This window comes from Psammomys obesus, unplaced genomic scaffold, assembly GCF_907164565.1.
Source record: "Psammomys obesus unplaced genomic scaffold, mPsaObe1.curated_primary_1811, whole genome shotgun sequence".
Lineage (NCBI taxonomy): Eukaryota > Metazoa > Chordata > Mammalia > Rodentia > Muridae > Psammomys > Psammomys obesus.
The window spans coordinates 84,289-103,448 of NW_026589817.1; the positions used below are offsets into that span (position 1 = coordinate 84,289).

The 19,160-nt window shown below is 39.4% G+C and overlaps 1 pseudogene; it reads left to right on the forward strand.

The window, feature by feature from the left end:
* Positions 1–6,701: 6,701 nt before the first annotated feature.
* LOC129675426 (vomeronasal type-1 receptor 4-like) lies at positions 6,702–8,141 on the forward strand (annotated as a pseudogene).
* Positions 8,142–19,160: the final 11,019 nt, after the last annotated feature.

Sequence of the window (19,160 nt, forward strand, 5' to 3'; positions counted from 1 at the left end):
GGCAGGGTTAGGGTTAAGGTTAGTGTTAGGGTTATGGTTAGTGTTAGATGTTAAGGTTAAAGTTATGGTTAGGATTAGAGGGTTAGGTTTAGGATTAGAAGGTAGGGTGAGGGTTAGGAAGATTAGGGTTAGACAGGGTTTAGGTTAGGGTTAGAGTTTAGGGTAAGGGTTAGGGTTAACGTTAAGATTGGGGATAGGGTCAGGCAAGGTTAGGGTTAGAGGTTAGGGTTAGGCTTAGGGTTAGAGGTCAGTTTAGGGTTAGGTTTATGGTTAGAAGTAGGGTTACGGTTAGGTTAGGGATAAGGTTAGGATTTGGGTTAGGGTTAGGGTTACAGGATATGGTTAGGGTTAGTGTTAGTGTTAGAGTTTAGGTTAGGGATAGGGTTAGAGGTTAGCGTTAGGGATAAGGGTTAGTGTAAGGGTTATGGTTATGATTAGGGTTAGGGTTAGGGTTAGGGCTAGGGCTAGGATTTGGCTAGGGCTAGGGCTTGAGCTAGGTTTAGGGGTTAGGTTTAGACAGGGTTATGGTTTGGGTTAGGTGTATGGTTTTGTTTAGGGGTTAGGTTTATGTTTAGATTTAGGGTTAGCCTTAGTGTTAGGGTTGGGGTTAGAGGTTAAGTTTAGGTTTAGTGTTAGTGTTAGTGTTGGGTTAGGGTTAGGATTAGGGTTAGGTTTAGGGTTAGGGCCAGGGCTAGGGCTACAGCTAGGGCTAGGGTTAGTGCTCGGTTTAGGGTTAGGCAGGGTTAGGATTAGGGTTAGTGTTATGGGTTAGGGTTAGAGTTTAAGGTTAGGGTCAGGGTTATGGTTAGGCAGGTTTAGGGTTAGAGTTACAGGTTAGGGTTAGGGTTAGGGTTATGCAGGTTTAGAGTTAGGGTTAGGATTATGGTTAGGGTCAGGGCTAGGGCTAGGGCTAAGACTAGGATTAGGGTTAAGGTTAGTGTTAGGAGTTAGAGTTATGGTTATGGTTAAGTTTAGGGATAGAGGTTAGGGTTAGGGTGTTAGCTTTAGGGTTAAAGGTTAGGGTAGGGTTAGGATTAAGGTCAGGGTTAGGGTTAGACAGGTTTAGGGTTAGGATTAGTGTTAGGATTTGGGCTATGGCTAGGGCTAAGGCTAGTACTAGGGTTATTGTTAGGGTTAAGTTTAGAGTTAGGGTTAGGGTTATGTTTAGGGCTAGGCATGGTTAGGATAAGGGTTAGGATGAGGGTTAGGGTGAATGTTAGGGCTATGGTTAGGGTTAGGGTTTAGGGCTAGGTTTAGGATTAGGGTTAGGTTAAGGTTTGGGCTAGGTCTAGGTCTAATGTTAGGGCTAGGGTTACGGTTAGGGTTAGGGTTAAGGTCAGGATTAGGGTTGTGGTTGGGATTACAGTTAGAGGGCTAGAGTGTGGTTAGCGGTAGGGTTAGTGTTAGTGCTAGGGTTAATGTAAGGCTAAGGGTTAGGTTTAGGGTTCAGATTACATTAGGGCTAGTGTTATGGTCAGGTTTAGTGTTTGGTTTAGGTTTAGGTTTAGGGTTAGGGTTAGGATTAGTTTAGGGCTAGGGTTAGAGTTTGGTTTTGGGTTATGATTAGGATTAGGATTATCACTAGGGTTGGGGTCAGTATCAGGGTAAGGATCAGGGTAGAGGTTTGGGGTTTGGGTTAGGGTTAGGGTCAGGTGATTAGGGTTAGTGTTATGTTAGGGTTAAGGTTATGATTAGAGTTACTGCGTTCATTTTTGGGTTGGGTTAGGGTTAGGATTAGGGTTAGGGTTAGGATGGGGTTAGGATTAAGGATAGGGGTAGGGTTAGGATGGAGTTAGGTTTAGGTTTAGAGTTAGGTTTTAGGGTTATGTTTAGGGTTAGGTTAGGATTGGGGTTTGGGTTAGGTTTATCATTAGCGTTAAGCGTTAGTGTATGGGTTAGGTTCAGGGTTAGGGTTAGGGTTAGGGTTCAGTTTCACCTTAGTATTTGGATTGTGGTTAAGTTTATGGTTAGTATTAGGGTTAGGTTTTTGTTCATGTTCTGGTTCAGGTTCGGGTTAGGGTTAGAGGCTTAGGGTTTGTGTTTTGATTTGGGTTTGGTTTAGGTTTAGGGTTATTCATTAGAGTTAAGTGTTATAATTAGATTTAGGGTTAAAGTTTAGTGTTAGGGTTAGGTTTTGGGTTAATGTTTAGGGTTATGGTTAGGATTAAGTATTAGGGTTAGGTTTAGGGATGGGGTAGGAGTAGGCTTAGGGTTGGGTTAGAGTTAGGGTTAGTTTTAAAGTAAGGGTTAGGGTTAGTTTTAATTCAGGGTTTATGTTAGGGTTAGGGTTACTGTTAAGGGTTAGGGTTAGTTTTAGGATAGTGTTGGGCTTAGTTAGGGCTAGGGAAAGGGTTAGGATTCACATTTGGGTTTGTGTTAGCATTAGGGTTATGGATAGGTTAAAGGGTTGGGTTAAATTAGGGTTAGGGTTAGTGTGAGGGCCCTGTTTAAGGTTTAGGGTTAGGTGTAGTGTTATGATTAGAGTTAGTGGATTTGTGTTTGTGTTAGAATTAGGAGTAGGGTTAGTATAAGCTTAGGGTTGGGATTAGGGATAGGAGCAGGTTTAGGTTAGAGTTAGGGTTAGGGTTAAGGTAAGTGTTAGGGTAAAGGTTAGTTTTTATATAGAGTTATGATTAGGGTTAGGGAAAAGTGAGTGTTAGTGTTACAGTTAGGGTTAGGTTAAGGTTTAGGATTAGGGTTAGGGTTAGGGTTGGGGTTCTGGTTAGGGTTAGGGTTAGGGTTATGTTTAGGGGTAAGGTTAGGGTTATGGTTAAGGTTAGGGTGAGGGTTAGGTTTCGGTTTTGGGTTCAGGGTAGGGTTAGGTTAGGTTTAGGGTCAGGGTTAGAATTAGGTTTAGGGTTAGGGGATTAGGTCTTAGGTTAGGTTTATGGTTAAGGTTACAATGAGTGTTAGGGTGAGGGTTAGGTTTAGAGGGATAGGGTAAGGGTTATTAGAGATATGGTTAGGGTTAGGGTAAGGGTTGTTAGGTTTATGGTTATGGTTATGGTAAGGGTTAGGTTTAGTGGTTAGGGTTTGGGTTTGAGGGTTAATGTTATAGCTCGGGTTAGGGTTAGGATTAAGGTTTTGATAAATGGTCATGGTTGGGGTTAGGATTAGGATTAGGTTTAGGGTTTGGTTTTGTCTTTGGGTTTGGGTTATGTTTAGTGTTAGGATTAGGCTTAGGGTTTGTTTTCTGGTTGTGTTAGGGTTAGAGTTTAGGCTTAGGGCTTGTGTTCTGGTTCAGATTTGGGTTAGGGTTAGGGTTATTATTAGGGGTTAGTGTTAGTGTTAGGGTTAGGGTATTAGGGTTGGGTTAGGTTTAGGTGTTAGGGTTTGGGGTTAGGTTTAGAGAGTTAGAGTTAGGGTTTGGGTTAGGGGTAGTGTTATGATTAGGGTTAAAGGGTTATGGTTAATATTAGGGTTAGTGGGTTAGGGTTAGGTTTATCATTAGGGTTAGTGTTTAGGTTAGGGTTAGAGGGTTAGAGTTAGTGTTAAGCTTAGGATAGCATAATCAAAGTGCATTGCATGTACATGTAAAATTCTCAAACGTTAATAATATTTTATTTAAAAAATACTCCAGTTACACATTTTTTCTTTTTATGTCTATCTGGAAAATATATGCATGGATGCACTACAATCCACTTATAAGGAAGTTCAAAGCCAAATAACTTTAAATATGAGGTTTCAAATTAATTATCCTTTAGACAACTTTGTGCTTGAAAATTAGTAAATTGGCATTCACAACAAGTGGATGATAATTGCACAGTAAAATATGTCTATCTCTTTAAACTTGTAGCTTGAAGAAATGAAGACAAAAATTATCTACTGCATCTTCTTCTTTCATGCCTATTAACTCAGTTGTCCTTCTAAATTACAAAAATTCTCCAACGATATCTAGGCATTGGAAAAGGCTCTCAACTTATTCTCTATCCACCAATTTCATTTTCTTATAATTGGTCCTTTGTGCCTTTTGCCTTCCTCCTTGTGGGCTTACAGAAATGTTTTCTTCCTAATCGCTCCTAATAGCTTCATTAAATGTATTCCTATGGTTTGGACACACTTGCACTGACATGTAACTGGCAGGAAACCACTTAAAAGTTTTCTCAGTCCTCCCCGTAGATGGTGTTTTGGATCTGGAGTTGAATATTACTTCTGTAATAGAAAAGGGATGTGGGAATATTAAACGTATGAATCAGAGCCCAGAGTTTCATCTCGGCACAGGAGAGACTCACGCTTTCTGCTCAGCACTTGGTGCTGTGGCATCATACTGAATGCAAGTGAGAATTACTCTGATGTCAAGAGGTGGATAATTAGGAACTTAAGACTTACATAGTTATGAGGAATTGACCATCTTGCTGTGACTGGGATTTAGACTTGAAAATTTTTTATCTGGGATAGGAGGGTGTTTACCGCTAGGTGAGGAATAGATTGTATCCATTTCTTCCGTGAAATTTTAATTACTTCCACAGGACCCCAAAAGTTATCCTTGTTACCTTCCTTCTTAAAGTGGAATCCATTCCTTAATTTCTTCTTTCCCGTGTCTTTTTATTCATTCATTTCTTCATCCTTGCATTTTCATTCTACCTTTGATAAAAATTGGTTAATTGCCATTCCTAACGGCAAAGCTATTTTCAATTTCTAGATACTAGGAAAGGTAAATTAACTTTTCTTCAATGGAGTGACACTTGAGGTCAGGCTCATACTTAGGAGCCAGCATTTTTTTTTTCAGATTCTATGTTTTTAGTGATATTTTTCTCTTGCTTTTGTGTTTGTTTTTTGCTTCTTCTTAAGAGAGGAAAAGAACATAAATCACAGTATGTAAGAAGTAATGAAGTAAGATTAAAGGGGGTTTGGGGGAAGTGACAGAATAAAATAAAAATATGCTATATTAAAATTTCAAAGAATAAACTTATTTTAAATAAGTAAAAAGTATGATAAAATATGGATTTATGTCAATTTCTAAAATGTCTTAAATAATCCAAAATATTCAAAATAATAAAAAAAAGAATTTTTATACTTAACAAAAAGTCTACACAATTAAATAGAAAATAGATTTGTGACAAATGGAGAATAAATAGCAGTGTATATCTCCTATTTCTCTTGGAACTCAAAGTGAGATTTTATGTAAAAATCAAGTTTGTGATTAATATTTTCTTTGGCTAACTGAGAAAACTTTTAGGCACAGTAAGTATTATATTGCTTATGCTCATGAATATAAGAAGTGGCCACACACTTTCTCTAAACTATAGAGGAAATTATGAGATATAGTCTAGTGCTAAAGGTTAACCATTGACTAATATGATTCTGTTATGCTGTGAATCTGAGGACAGTGTTAGGACGTGAACAAGGAACCTAAAAGAAAGATGAAAGAGAATCAGAGTTGCATTCAGACTGTAAAGAAGTAGCCCTGGCTTCTTTTCTGTCCAGCAATGGAACCCTCCATGTTTCCCTGTAACATGAGAAGGAAAAGGGCAATCTCAGAGACAGACAGAGACTGGAACTTAGTGAAGAACACTGTACATGGACTATAACAGCAGAGTGGTCTTGGATTTGCTGCTTGTGGAGGTGTCTTCTTCTGTCTGTGAGTCAATTCTACCTCTGTGAGCTGTCCTTACATTAGGGCTCAGAGTCAGTCTGTGATTTAGGAAGGTGAATATTCATGAGGCTTATTGTGATTCTGTACTCTTCGAAGTGCATCTCATTCTCACTATGTTAGGTAAAGTCAAGTTCCATTTATTGACTGCAGTTTATCTGCTGTTTCCATTTTGTTCAAAACTTAAATGCCGTACCACTCTCTGATAATCAGAATATTCTGTCTAGCAAAGCTGGACCTGACACCTGATAATAGGACTTGATTTGAACCCTGATATTGGGCTTGGGCTTGGAAATGAAAGCAGGAATATGTTTCCTGAGTCTGGGCAGTTGGAAGAGATTATTTAATTGAGCTTGCACCTAGCAAACTTTAGGACTGAAGTGTTTGGCTGTATGAAGACCTTGATAGTATGGACTTGAGCTATTCTTTGTGTTTTTCTCTACAAAATACTTGTTCATAAGAATACTGGGTCTATTCACTTTAGACATTCTTATCTTTGTGGTGACAATTTCTTGATAGTGTTTCCATGTACTTGACAGGATGTGGTGTGTATGATGTGGTTCCTGGACTTAGCGCTCCACACGCTGGTAACACATCAGTACTGTGGCTGGGAGCATAAGATTTCTGTGTGATTGTAGTTTTTTAACTATTGTAATATCATTTCTGACATTATTCGTGGTAGACAGTTTGCTTCAGACTCATGGATTAGAAAAATTCTTGAATTCTACCAATATCTATTTTTATAAAATCTGTAATCAGTTTGTTTATTATATGTATGATGTTTGGATCATTGTTTTAAGAGAAATGAAATCACAACAACCCCTTTATTTTAAAGGAGATTGTGTTGTTTTATTAAAGTAGGGCCTATATGTATGAGTGTGGTCTCACCTACTGAGTCTTGTGTAACCTACCAGTTGCCATGTCCTCAAGTGATCCTCGGCCTATTAAAGCCACCAACTGGCAGTTACCCTTTAGCTTGGATGGGGCCTCAGTAGCCTCTCTCTCCCATTCCCACTGGAATTTTAACTGGTTTGATCTTGTGCAGGTGCTCTGCAAGCAATTAAAGCAGCTGTGGGTCCAGGAGTGCGTATACCCATGTCATGTCCAAATGTCGGCTGTCACAGCCCTTGTCATCACGTCCAGTTTCTTTTGCTCTCTCTTCTGGAATTGTCTGTAAGACTTGAATGGAGGGTGGATATGAGAAAAAAAAAACAATACAGAGTGAATAAAATTCTCAAGGAATAATAAAATATTAAAAATAAATTAAGTGGTAAATACGGAAGAGACACAGCAACTCATAGAGTTTGAAAGATATGGCAGAAAGTTTGATTTTTGGATAGAAATGTTAAAACGTCAAAATATGCAGGTGTCTCAATCATAAATTTTAAGAAATATGCACCTAAATAAATTTAGAAAATATTAAGTATCTATCTATATGAACAAACTTTGAGAAAGATTTATAAACATGATGATTGAAGAACATTTGATTTAAGTTATTTTTTTTTTTTTTTGTGGTACTGGGAACGAAACCCAGGTCCTTGCTAAATAAGCACCCACCAATGAGTTACATCATCTGCTGACTTTAGGCTACTTTAACGAAAGTAGTGCAAATTCCTAGGTTTTACTCCTATGGCTGCTTAGCTAAACACCTTTGTGATAATGACAAAACAAAATCAGAGAACATGGTAAAAGGTGGGGTCTTCACTATGAAAGGAGGAATCTTGGTCAATTCCTCATTTGTGCTTCATTATTTAATCGCAGGATTGTCTGGGAAAGGTTTGAAGCTCAAAGCCCTGATTGTAAGGCACCTGACTCTCACTAACTCCTTGTCTATTAACTGTAGAGGAATTCCTCAGATAATTGCAGATTTTAGAATGAAATATTTCTTGGATAATATTGGGTATAAACTTGTATCACATCTTTATCAAATATCACAGGACATTTCACTGTACCATGTGCCTTCTGAGTTGTTTCCAAGCAACCAGAATCAGCCCTAGCAATTTCAAAAGAAGAAGCTTAAATACAAAGACATTAAGTACACGAGTCCTTCCTGCTTACTCAGCTGACTTGTTCATCTGCTTCTGAATGTCATGAAACCTGTAACAGTGACAAGCTCTAGTAGCATAAGAAATGCTACTAAGATACTGACATATGGTTACTGTTCAGCATGTGTTTTTGGCACTATTTCCACTCTATTGTATATGCTCTTGCTCAGCTTTACTGATGGTACGTGTTTGAGTCTCATATTCTAGGCCAGTGTGTTCATGGTGGACATCCTAGACACTCACAGTACATCCATAGTGCCCAACACTTCCTGAGCTTCTCCCATGAGACAAGGGCCACTGGAATCATCCTGACCTTTGTGTGTACATTTGTCACCTTCTACTCCATTTCTTTAATCCTGGTAGTGTATTTTGACTTATATAGTAATCTAGGACTATGCATCAGGAACATCATTTCAATTTTAGAGACCTGTTTCACTATATTTTGCACCTTTGTGCTCATAAGTAGTAACAGCTCTGCCTTCAGGCTCTATAATTCCTGCTGATGTAAATAGTAACAGTCTATGAACTTGTCTCATGTTCTAATGACTCTCGGATGTATTCCTGTGTTCCTCCAACCACCATTCTTTGTCATGTAAATCAGGTAATTCATTAACAAATTAAATTAAAAAGCACCATCGTCTCAGCCTCATAGAAGCTACTGTGCTCATCCACACCATTGTTGCTACAGGAGCTGTTGCACACTGAGAAATATCTCACACCACGGCTGACCATGGAGCAGTTGTGAGAGATACTTCACTGCATGCATAAGCTTTGCCCTTGTCTAATGTTCCAGAAAAAAATGAGATAAATGAATGAAAACAAAACTGCAAAACATCTAGGACTTCAGGCAGTTTCAGAGCAACAATTTTGTATTATTAATACTTAGTTCTTCCAAAATGACGTTTAAGCTATCTATCACAGTGATTTTTCTTTTAGAACTGCATATATAGTATGGACATTATTAGCTAATGTATAGACTTTAAATATAGGTCTGTACATATTATAACTTAATTTTAGTAATATGATCTCATCTAGGTGTGGTTTGGGATGCAAAGAAAAAATAAATTTTTTTTTTACCATGGCCCTGTTGAAGGTTCAGTATCATTCCATAATTTATATATACTAATTATGGATTTATTTTCATTAATTTAAATTAGCTATCTGTGAGTAAGTGTACAGTCATATATGTGGGTGCTCATGGAAGCTTGAGCTACAAGAATGCCTTGGAGCTAGAGTTATATGTGATTATGACCTGCCAAACATAAGTGCTTGAAACCAATCTTGGGTACACTGTAAGAGCAGGATAAGCCCTTAATGACTGAACTACCTCTCCAGAACCACAATAATATATTTAAATCTTTGAAGAAGTGACTATTCTGGAGGTGTTTGGTAAATGACATGTATTATTGTTATTATTATTATTATTATTTTGCGCAACATTATCCTCAATGCCCCAAGAAGTAGGCATAAGCTTATTGTATAATTCAAATGTTGATTTCTGTACCCCTCCATATCTGTTTGCAATCCTTGTTCTAGGAACCTCCTGTTTTAATGTGTAAATACTGCTACCCAATTGTCCTCTAATATACCAATAAAGCAGCTTACAGCCAATCTTTGATCATGAGAGAGAATAGGACTGGACTTCTTGCCATCTAGTGGTAGAAGAGTTAAAGGAGAAAGGGGAGGATTCAGCAATGGGCAAATATCCAGGAGGGACCAAGAGAGAGATCTCAGCAAGCAAAGCTACAAAGTACAAGTATCTTTGGGATGTATGGTGGGAACAAGCCAAATTTGACTAGACTGTTAAGAATAGAGTAATAACTGCTCAGTTCCTGTGCTGTGAAGCTTGTTAAAGTAATACAACAGAGTCTCAATTATTTGTGTGATAGCCAGGTTAAGAGAGAAACTGAGAAAAAAAAAACACAGTTTAATAAAAATAACTAACATTTTGGGCCCAAACTTACATGAACCCACACAAAAAGTAAAACTACAGAGCAGTTTCTTAGTTCTGTTCTTTAATAGAGCAAGAACAGTTTCTAAGGCAAGAACTCACAGCTTCTGGATTAGTCAGACCCTGGACAGAGCAGCAAAGTCCTCCAGCTAGCTACAGAAAAATGAAAACTGATACAAACCCCAGTTTGTATTTAGTATCCATAAAAAGTCCATAACTAGTATATATAATATGGGATGACGGCCTGATAAATGAATGGTAGCAATTCTTTTAGGAAACCCTTGCTAAGAAAAAAAAAAGTGTGTCTTTAACACAGGCAAGCTTTGTAAAGCCAGACTTTCCTAGCTAACACATGAAGCTAAATCCCTTTGAGAGCTGATTTATGGCCTGTTTATGGCCTGTCTGATTTATGCAGGCCAGAGGAATAAGCACTTGTGGACCCAAAAACTTCCAGAGTGGGGGAGGGGTCAGGATCTAGTGAAGGAGGCATAGAAGCCTCTCCCTAGAAGCAGGAGCCAGAAACAGACTGAGAAGCCTCAAACATCTGGACTAGTAAGGTCTAGAAGGGAAGCTGGATATAAGAAAGTAAAGACCTCAGAGAGAGGTTTTGAGATTAAAAAAGATTATTTTCTGTGTTGAAAATGGAGGAAGATATAGTGACACAGTGCTTCTGTAATTCATTTGAGTTTGTTTCTCTTAGCATACAAATAACTTTTTCAGTGACAATTGCAGTTTTGTTTGTCTTCTTTGGGAGAGATCAGAATAAGACAGACTTGGAGAAAGGAGAGACTGATAACTTAGATGTTAAATTAACAGCCATAGAATAGAAGGTGGAGGAATCTTTGAAGCAAAATAGGAAACCTTCATAGAAATACAATCTGGAGCTTACAGTAACACCAAAAGACATAGTTCCAGATGAAGAAACTCCACAAAAGCTTGAAGAAATTGCAGAATGGCAGCTCATTGAGATGCTGCCTAGCAAGGCTGTGGCTATAGGCCACCATGGTCAGACTAGACATTGTGTGTGTATGGTCCAGGTTCTATTGCTGGGTAAAGGCCTATATGCTAAAGTAGAAATGCAGGCCCTGTTTTTCCATGGACCATACTTCCAAGGTCATACTTGGCTGTGTGTTCCATTTTGCAGAGATTAGAGAACTGAAATATATGCACACATCACATGTTCATATTTAAAATTCCAAAGGGCTTTTGCCTTAATTTCTGGAGAGCATGATTCTAAAGTTATACATTTGTTGGAGATGGTAACTATCTTGAAGATGCCTTTGCCAAGTTGGGGCTGATGATGCTTCAGCATGTGTATCCAATGGAATACAACATTTTAAAAAAGATATTATGACACAAAACCTGTCACAGATACAATTTACAATTGTAAAATTGATCAAACAATTATAAAAAGATCTAACAATAATTTTAAAAAAACAGAAAGGGAATATAACATTTTCCCAAAATAGATTAAATATGATATATTGATTTTAAATTTTTTAAAATGAGAGAAGTAGCATACATTCTAAGGTACACTGGATTTTAGAAAAGACTGCTGAATCAGATCAGCATGTAAATGTCCTAACTCCAAAATGGAAGACAGGAAATGTGTTGCATTGGTATGATGTTGGCATACTTTTAAACTCTATTTTATTTACATTTCTTATTGCTTCTTTCTCCTATCTTCATCTCAATCCATTCTAATACCCCAACACCAGGAGAGAAAGATTAGTGGGGAGAAAGGACAGAGTTCTCTTTAGTTACTTTCTGCTGGTTTGGGTTGGTTGTCAAGTTCCTGTGGGAAGTCCAGTCTTCATTTTAGGATATCTGCAACTTCTCCTCACACTGCATCAACAGCAATCAAGAGCAGATAAAAAAAAATAATGGAGGGTTCCAAGATGGCGGCCAGCAGAGCACACCGTTTTGGAGAGGCAGAGGACATGAATCTCCGGAATTGGTGAGTGGAGAGACAATCGAAACTAGAATTTGGACTTCGTGATTTCTAAAGGAGAGGGGACACCACAGAAGCATGGAGTGCTTGTAGAGTTAGATTGCTGGACTTCTCTGGGAAGGAAGTAGGACGCTTCCCTTGTCCGGGCCTCCCACGGGGAAACCTGCACACAGCTCCAGACAGCTGAGCGCAAAGCTGGGGATTAAGACAGCAGAGACAGTGCTCCAGGCCCCTTAGCACAGTGGACAGCTGTAACCGCCCGCTGAACATGACCCCTGTACACACGTCCCACCCCGGGCCTGCCCAGTGGCTTGAGGAGCTCCGGTCCTGCAGAGCGACCCCTCCCCCCATCCCGCTGACTAGATCCCTCCGCCAGAAGGTCCCAAGCAGCCAGAACGCACACACCTCCAGAAACCGCCACACCGGAGGAGCGCACCCACTGCCAGCACCAGAGCGCAGGCCCAACCACAGAGACTCAGTTCCGCAGTACAATCCTTCCTGGATCCCAAAGCTGCAAAACTCAGGGCATGGGACCCAAGACGGCGGAGGCCAGGCTCCAGACCCCGCAGTCGCAGCGGAGAGCTGTAACCACCCGCTGAACGCCACCACTCAGAGGAGCCCACACCCCACCTAGTGCCCTCTAGCCGAGCTCTGGACCCTTGGAACACCCCCCCCCCCCACTACCACTACCACCTGGTCCTGCCGGAGTGCATGCACTGCCGGAACTCCACCCTGCCAGAGTGCACACCCAAAGAGTGCTAGCCACAGAGACGCAAATCTGCAGTACAATCCCTCCCAAGTCTGCAAGTGGCAGCACGGAATACACAGGGCTGCCCAGCCAGTGATTGCATGGGCCATCCAACCCCTCAGTGGCAGAACACCAGCTGAATAGACACCAAAGTCTCGCAGACCTGCAAAATCAATACGCGCCCACATTCTTCAACAGCGCTTGTGATCCCTTAGCGCCTGAACACCTTCAGTGCCTGCAAAGCACCCCTCTCACACACTGAAGGCCTCTTCATTCTCCAACACCCTGTTCCTTAGGACACACCCACAAGCACACGCTCAAACACACACTACCCCAAATTTGCCCTCTGCGCCTGCGAACTTTCCTTCTATAGCTGAATCACCAACGCACACACTGATACCACTAGACCGCACCCATTTTCCTGAAGAATTCTCCAGACACCAGAGAAAAACCAGTCTGATCTGCAGAATCCAGAAACAGACAGTGAACACTACGGATAACCAAATGGCCAGAGGTCGGTGAAAGAACACAACCAACGTAAATCAAGATATCATGGCTTCAGCAGCAACCCCCAAAATTATTGGACACTGCAACTCATCAGAAACACAAGAAAATGATTTTAAAGCTATGATTATCCATTTATTTGAGGCACATAAAGAGGAAACCAACAAATCTCTCAGAGAAATAGTCATACAGATTCAAACAGTTAGAGAGGAAACAAATCTCTCAAAGATTTGGCCTCCCAAATGGAAACAAAGAAAAACGAAGTGAATGAAGCTCTTAAAGAAACACAGGCAAATATAGCCAAACAAATGGAGGCAGAAGTAGTGGCACTAACAGAGGAAACAAACAAAAAAGTAGAGACCATCTTGGAGACACAGGAATCCACATTCAAACAGATGATGGAAATGTTGCAAGACAGGAAAACAGAATTAGAATCAATAAAGAAAACACAAACCAAGAAAACCCTTTAACTGAAGAACTTAGAGAAAAGAAAAGGAACCACAAAGGTAAGCATCACTAATAGAATACAAGAGATGGACGAGAGAATCTCAGGTGCTAAAGATATACTCACAGAAATTGATACATGGAAACTGAACAACTTGCTACTCAATGACAGCTGGGTCAAGGAAGAAATAAAGAAAGAAACTAAAGACTTCCTAGAATTCAATGAAAACGAAGGCACAACATACCCAAATTTATGGGACACATTGAAAGCAGTGCTCAGAGGAAAATTTATAGCACTAAGTGCCTTCAAGAAGAAATTTGTAACATCACATACAAAGTAACTTAATGGCCCAACTGAAAAAAGAAGAAGCAGATACACCCAAGAGAAGCAGACGGCTGGAAATACTCAAACTCAGGGCTGAAATCAATCAATTAGAAACAAATAAAACTATTCAAAGAATCAATGAAACAAAAAGCTGGTTCTTTGAGAAAATCAACAAGATAGACAAACCCTTAGCCAAACTAACTAAAAAGCAGAGAGAATCTATCCAGCAAAATCAGAAATGAAAAGGGTGACATAACTGCAGACACTCAGGAAATCTAAACAATCATTAGATCATACCACAAAAGCCTATACACCACAAAATTTGAAAATCTAAATGAAATGGACAATTTTCTTGATAGATTCCATCTACCAACATTAAGTCAAGATCAGGTAGAAAGACTGAACAGCCCTATATCCCCCAAGGAAATTGAAGCAGTCATTAACAGTCTCCCCTCTAAAAAAAAGCCCTGGGACAGATGGTTTCAGCACAGAATTCTACCAGACCTTCAAAGAAGTGCTAACACCAATTCTCCTCAAACTATTCCACAAAATAGAAACAGAAGAAACATTACCAAATTCATTCTATGAAGCAACAATCACCTTGATACCTAAACCACATAAAAACCCAACAAAAAAGAGAACTTCAGACCTATCTCTCTTATGAACATTGATGTAAAAATACTCAATAAAATACTTGCAAACCAAATCCAAGAACACATCAAAGAAATCATCCATGACCAAGTAGGCTTCATCCCAGGCATGCAAGGGTGGTTCAACATACGGAAACCCATCAATGTAATCCACCACATAAACAAACTGGAGGAGAAAAATCACGTGATCATCTCCTTAGATGCTGAAAAAGCATTTGGCAAAGTCCAACACCCATTCATGTTTAAAGTCTTGGAGAGATCAGGGATACAAAGCACATATCTAAACATAGTAAAGGCAATATACAGCAAGCCTATAGCCAACATCAAACTCAATGGAGAGAAACTTAAATCAATCCCATTGAAATCAGGGACAAGACAAGGCTGCCCACTCTCTCCATATTTCTTCAATATAGTGCTTGAAGTCTTAGCCAGAGCAACAAGACAACTAAAGGAGATCAAGGGGATACAAATAGGAAAGGAAGAGGTCAAAGTGTCACTATTCACAGATGATATGATAGTATACATGAGCGACCCCAAAAATTCAACCAGAGAACTTCTTCAGCTGATAAACACCTTCAGCAAAGTGGCAGGATACAAAATAAACTCAAAAAAATAAGAAGGCCTCCTGTATACCAAAGACAAAAGGGCTGAGAAAGAAATAAGGGAAACAACACCCTTCACAATAGCCACTAATAACATAAAGTACCTTGGGGTGACACTAACCAAGCAAGTCAAAGACCTGTTTGAGAAAAACTTCAAGTCTCTGAAGAAAGAAATTGAAGAAGATATCAGAAGGTGGAAAGATCTCCCATGCTCATGGATTGGTACGATTAACATTGTGAAAATGGTCATCCTGCCAAAAGCAATTTACAGACTCAATGCAACTCCCATTAAAATACCAACTCAATTCTTTTCAGACCTTGAAAAAAAGATTCTCAGCTTCATATGGAGAAACAAAAATCCCAGAAACTCCAAAACGATCCTGTACAACAACAGATTATCTGGAGGTATCTCCATCCCCAATCTCAAGCTGTACTACAGAGCAATAAAAACTGCATGGTATTGGCATAGAAACAGAAAGGAGGATCAATGGAACCGAATAGAAGACCCAGAAATAAACCCACACACCTATGAATACTCGATTTTTGACCACGAAGCCAAAACCATTCAATGGAAAAAAGACAGTATCTTCAACAAATGGTGCTGGTCTAATTGGATGTTTACATGCAGAAAAATGAAAATAGATCCATATTTATCACCCTGCACAAAACTAAAGTCCAAGTGGATCAAAGACCTCAACATAAAACCAGATACTTTAAATTGTTAGAAGAAAAAGTGGGGAACAGCCTAGAACTCATTGGCATAGGAAACAACTTCCTGAACAGAACACCAACAGCACAGGCTCTAAGAGCAACAATCAATAAATGGGACCTCATGAAACTGAAAAGCTTCTGTAAAGCAAAGGACACTGTCATCCAAACAAAACGCCTGCCTACAGATTGGGAAAGAATCTTCACTAACCCTTTATCTGACAGAGGACTAATATCGAGTATATACAAAGAACTAAAGAAGCTGAAAAGCAGCAAACCAAGTAATCCAATTAAAAAATGGGGAACAGAGATAAACAGAGAATTCTCTATAGAGGAATATAGAATGGCAGAGAAACACTTAAAGAAATGCTCAACCTCAGTAGCCATTAAGGAAATACAAATCAAAACGACCCTTAGATTTCACTTTACACCCATCAAAATGGCCAAGATAAAAACTCAAGTGACAACACATGCTGGAGAGGTTGTGGAGAAAGGGGAACCCTCTTCCATTGCTCGTGGGAATATAAACTGGTACAACCACTTTGGAAGTCAATCTGGCACTTACTCAGACAATTAGGAGTAGTGCTTCCTCAAGATCCAGGTATACCACTGCTAGGTATATACCCAAAATTTGCTCAAGTACACAACAAGGACATTTGCTCAACCATGTTTGTAGCAGCTTTATTTGTAATAGCCAGAACCTGGAAACAACCAAGATGTCCATCAAAGGAGGAATGGATACAGAAATTGTGTTATTTTTACACAACAGAATACTACTCAGCAATCAAAAAAGAGGAAATCATGAAATTTGCAGACAAAAGGTGGGATCTAGAAAAGATCATTCTGAGTGAAGTATCCCAAAAGGAGAAAGACAAACATGGTATATGCTCGCTTATATAGACCTACAAGATATGATAAACATAATGAAATCTATATACCTAAGGAAGATAATCAAGAAAGTGGACATGGGGCAAGATGATCAATCCTCATTTAGAAAGACAAATGGGATGTGCATTGAACGTATGACAGGAGTCTACCGCAGAAGACATCTGAAAGACTCCACCTAGCAGAGTTTCAAAGTAGATACTAAGACTCATAACCAAACCTTCGGCAAAAGTACAGGGAATCATGAAAGAAAGGGAGTTAGTATGATGTGGAAAGGATAAGAGCTCCACAAGGACTAAATATATCTGGCCATAGGGTCTTTTCTGAGACTGACACTCAACCAAAGACCATGAGTGGATATAACCTAGAACCTCTGCTTGGATGTGGCCCATGATAGCTCAGTAACCAATTGGTTTCCCATAGTAAGGGGAACAAGGACTATCTCTAACAGGAACTCAATGGCTGGCTCTTTGACCTCCCCACTTCCCAAGGGAGGAGCAGTACTGTTAGGCCTCAGAGGAGGACTTTGCAGCCAGTCCTGAAGATACCTGACAAAACAGAGTCATATGAAAGGGGAGGAGGTCCTCACCTATCAGTGGACTTGGAAAGGGGTAGGGAGGAAATGAGGGAGGGAGGTTGGGATTGGGGAGGGAATGAGGGAGCAGGATACAGCTGGGATACAGAGTTAACAAAATGTAACTAATAAGAAAAATTTAAAAAAATTAAAAAAATAAAATAAAATAAATAATGGAAAACAAACAATTCAGATAAGCTAGATAGATGGTCTTCAAAAATTCCAGGGATCTACAGAATATGGCATTTAAAGATCTTGTTAACATAAGGCTTTTTTGGCAATGATACGCCAACCCTGTTCCACTTCAAAGAGCATCAAAGGCTTCCTATGTGGCAGGCTAGCCACTAGATGAGAAAATGCCCTTGTGTCAATTACAGACAGAATACTGTCCTAAACTGGACAAACTGGATGCAGAGGAGTCAACTGCCATGTTTTGCAAGGACAAGACAGAGAAATTCTTTATAATTCCTGCTTCACAGAAAAGGCTGTGAAATATTCTGAGCCAGAAAGCTGAAGACGAATGCCACAACATTACAGAGAAATTTTTGGGTACTGTCCAGGCAGCCAAATATCTATGTCACTTCTATACTTTTGGAAGCTGCTTTCCCTTTCCTTTACTTCCTACACATCTAGGTAATATTTAGTCCTTCTTAAGTCTTTGATGGAGTTGAAGACTAGATAATTAAAATCTCAAAATTAAACTTAAATTGTTTAGGATGATAGAAATTGATAGATAGTAGAATATTTTATCCAATGGTGCCAAATATACACATGTAAGTCTTACCTAAAATTTTTCATAATTGTTATTATTACACATAGTTTGTTATTGTAAGAGGATGAGCTTTTTATTAGACTAAAAGGGAGAGATGTCGGCGTATGGCTATTGTGTAACTCAAATGCTGATTTTTGCATGCCCCATATCTGATTCCAATCCTTGTTCTGTGAATCTCCTCTTCCAGTGTGTAAACACTGCTCCCCAATTGTACCCTGATACACCAATAAAGCAGCTTACAGCCAATTGCTAAGATGGGTAGAAAATAGGACTGGACTTACTACGAGTAAGAGAAGGAAGAGTTAGATGAAGAGTTAGAAGAGTTAGAGGTGCATTCAGCCACAGGCAGATATCCAGGAGGTACCAGGAGAGAGAGCTCAGCAAGCAAAGCTATGAAGTGCAAGTACCTCTGGGATGCATGCTGGGAGGGAGCCAAATTAGCCTAGAAGGTTAAGAATAGAATAATAACTGCTAACTCTCTGTGCTGTGAAGCATGTTAAAATATTACAAAAGAGTTTCAAATTTTGTGTGATAGCCAGTTTAAGAGAGAAACAGAAACAAACACAGTTTTGTAAAAATCACTGTAACTCCAAAATAGCTGCCATTTTCATAAGACCAGTAGTATCTTCCTGAAAAATATCATTCCATTAAAAAAAGAAGGGGAAAGATCCAACTATTGGACCACCTCCAGTAGCCAACCCATCCTTCCAAGCTGGTTGTATGCTATTATTCCCTAATTGCACAAGGGACTAATAGAGGGGCTAGAGTACATAGACTGGGGTGGGAGGGACCGGAAATTTCATGTTTGTTGCTATGGGAAAGCCCTTATCCATGCATGGTGAAGACTTTACAGTAAAGCTGGTTTTGGATTATTCTTGCTCCTATCAGTAACATTTCATAATGCTCTGTAAGTAAACCCAATAGACTCATTGGTTCAACACTGGGAACTTTGATGGAACTAAACTTTGCTTTTTCTTTGGGACCATAGAATGAGAGGAAATGGATGCTGCCTAATCCTGCAACACCCAGGAAAAATTTTCTTAAGACAGCACTGAAAAATATATTCCAAAGGAAAGAAGGAAAGGTAGTTGAAAGGGAAGAGAGATGGATCTTTGTGCTAGGAATTGATGTGCATATTCAGCTTTAGTAAAGGGAAAGAGGGAGAGACATAAGGAAGAACAATTCATTTCAAGCAAGACACTGCAATCAGCAGAGAAATTATCAGTAAAATAATATCATAATAACACACACGAAATTCTGGAATGTATCAATTTTATCCTATGTGTTTCCATGTATGTGTGCATGTATATGGTCATATATGTACTGATTTATGTGCATGTATGTACAAGTACATGTTGAATGCAGAGCAAACATCAGCTCTTGTTTCTGAGTTTTTTGAAATAGGGTC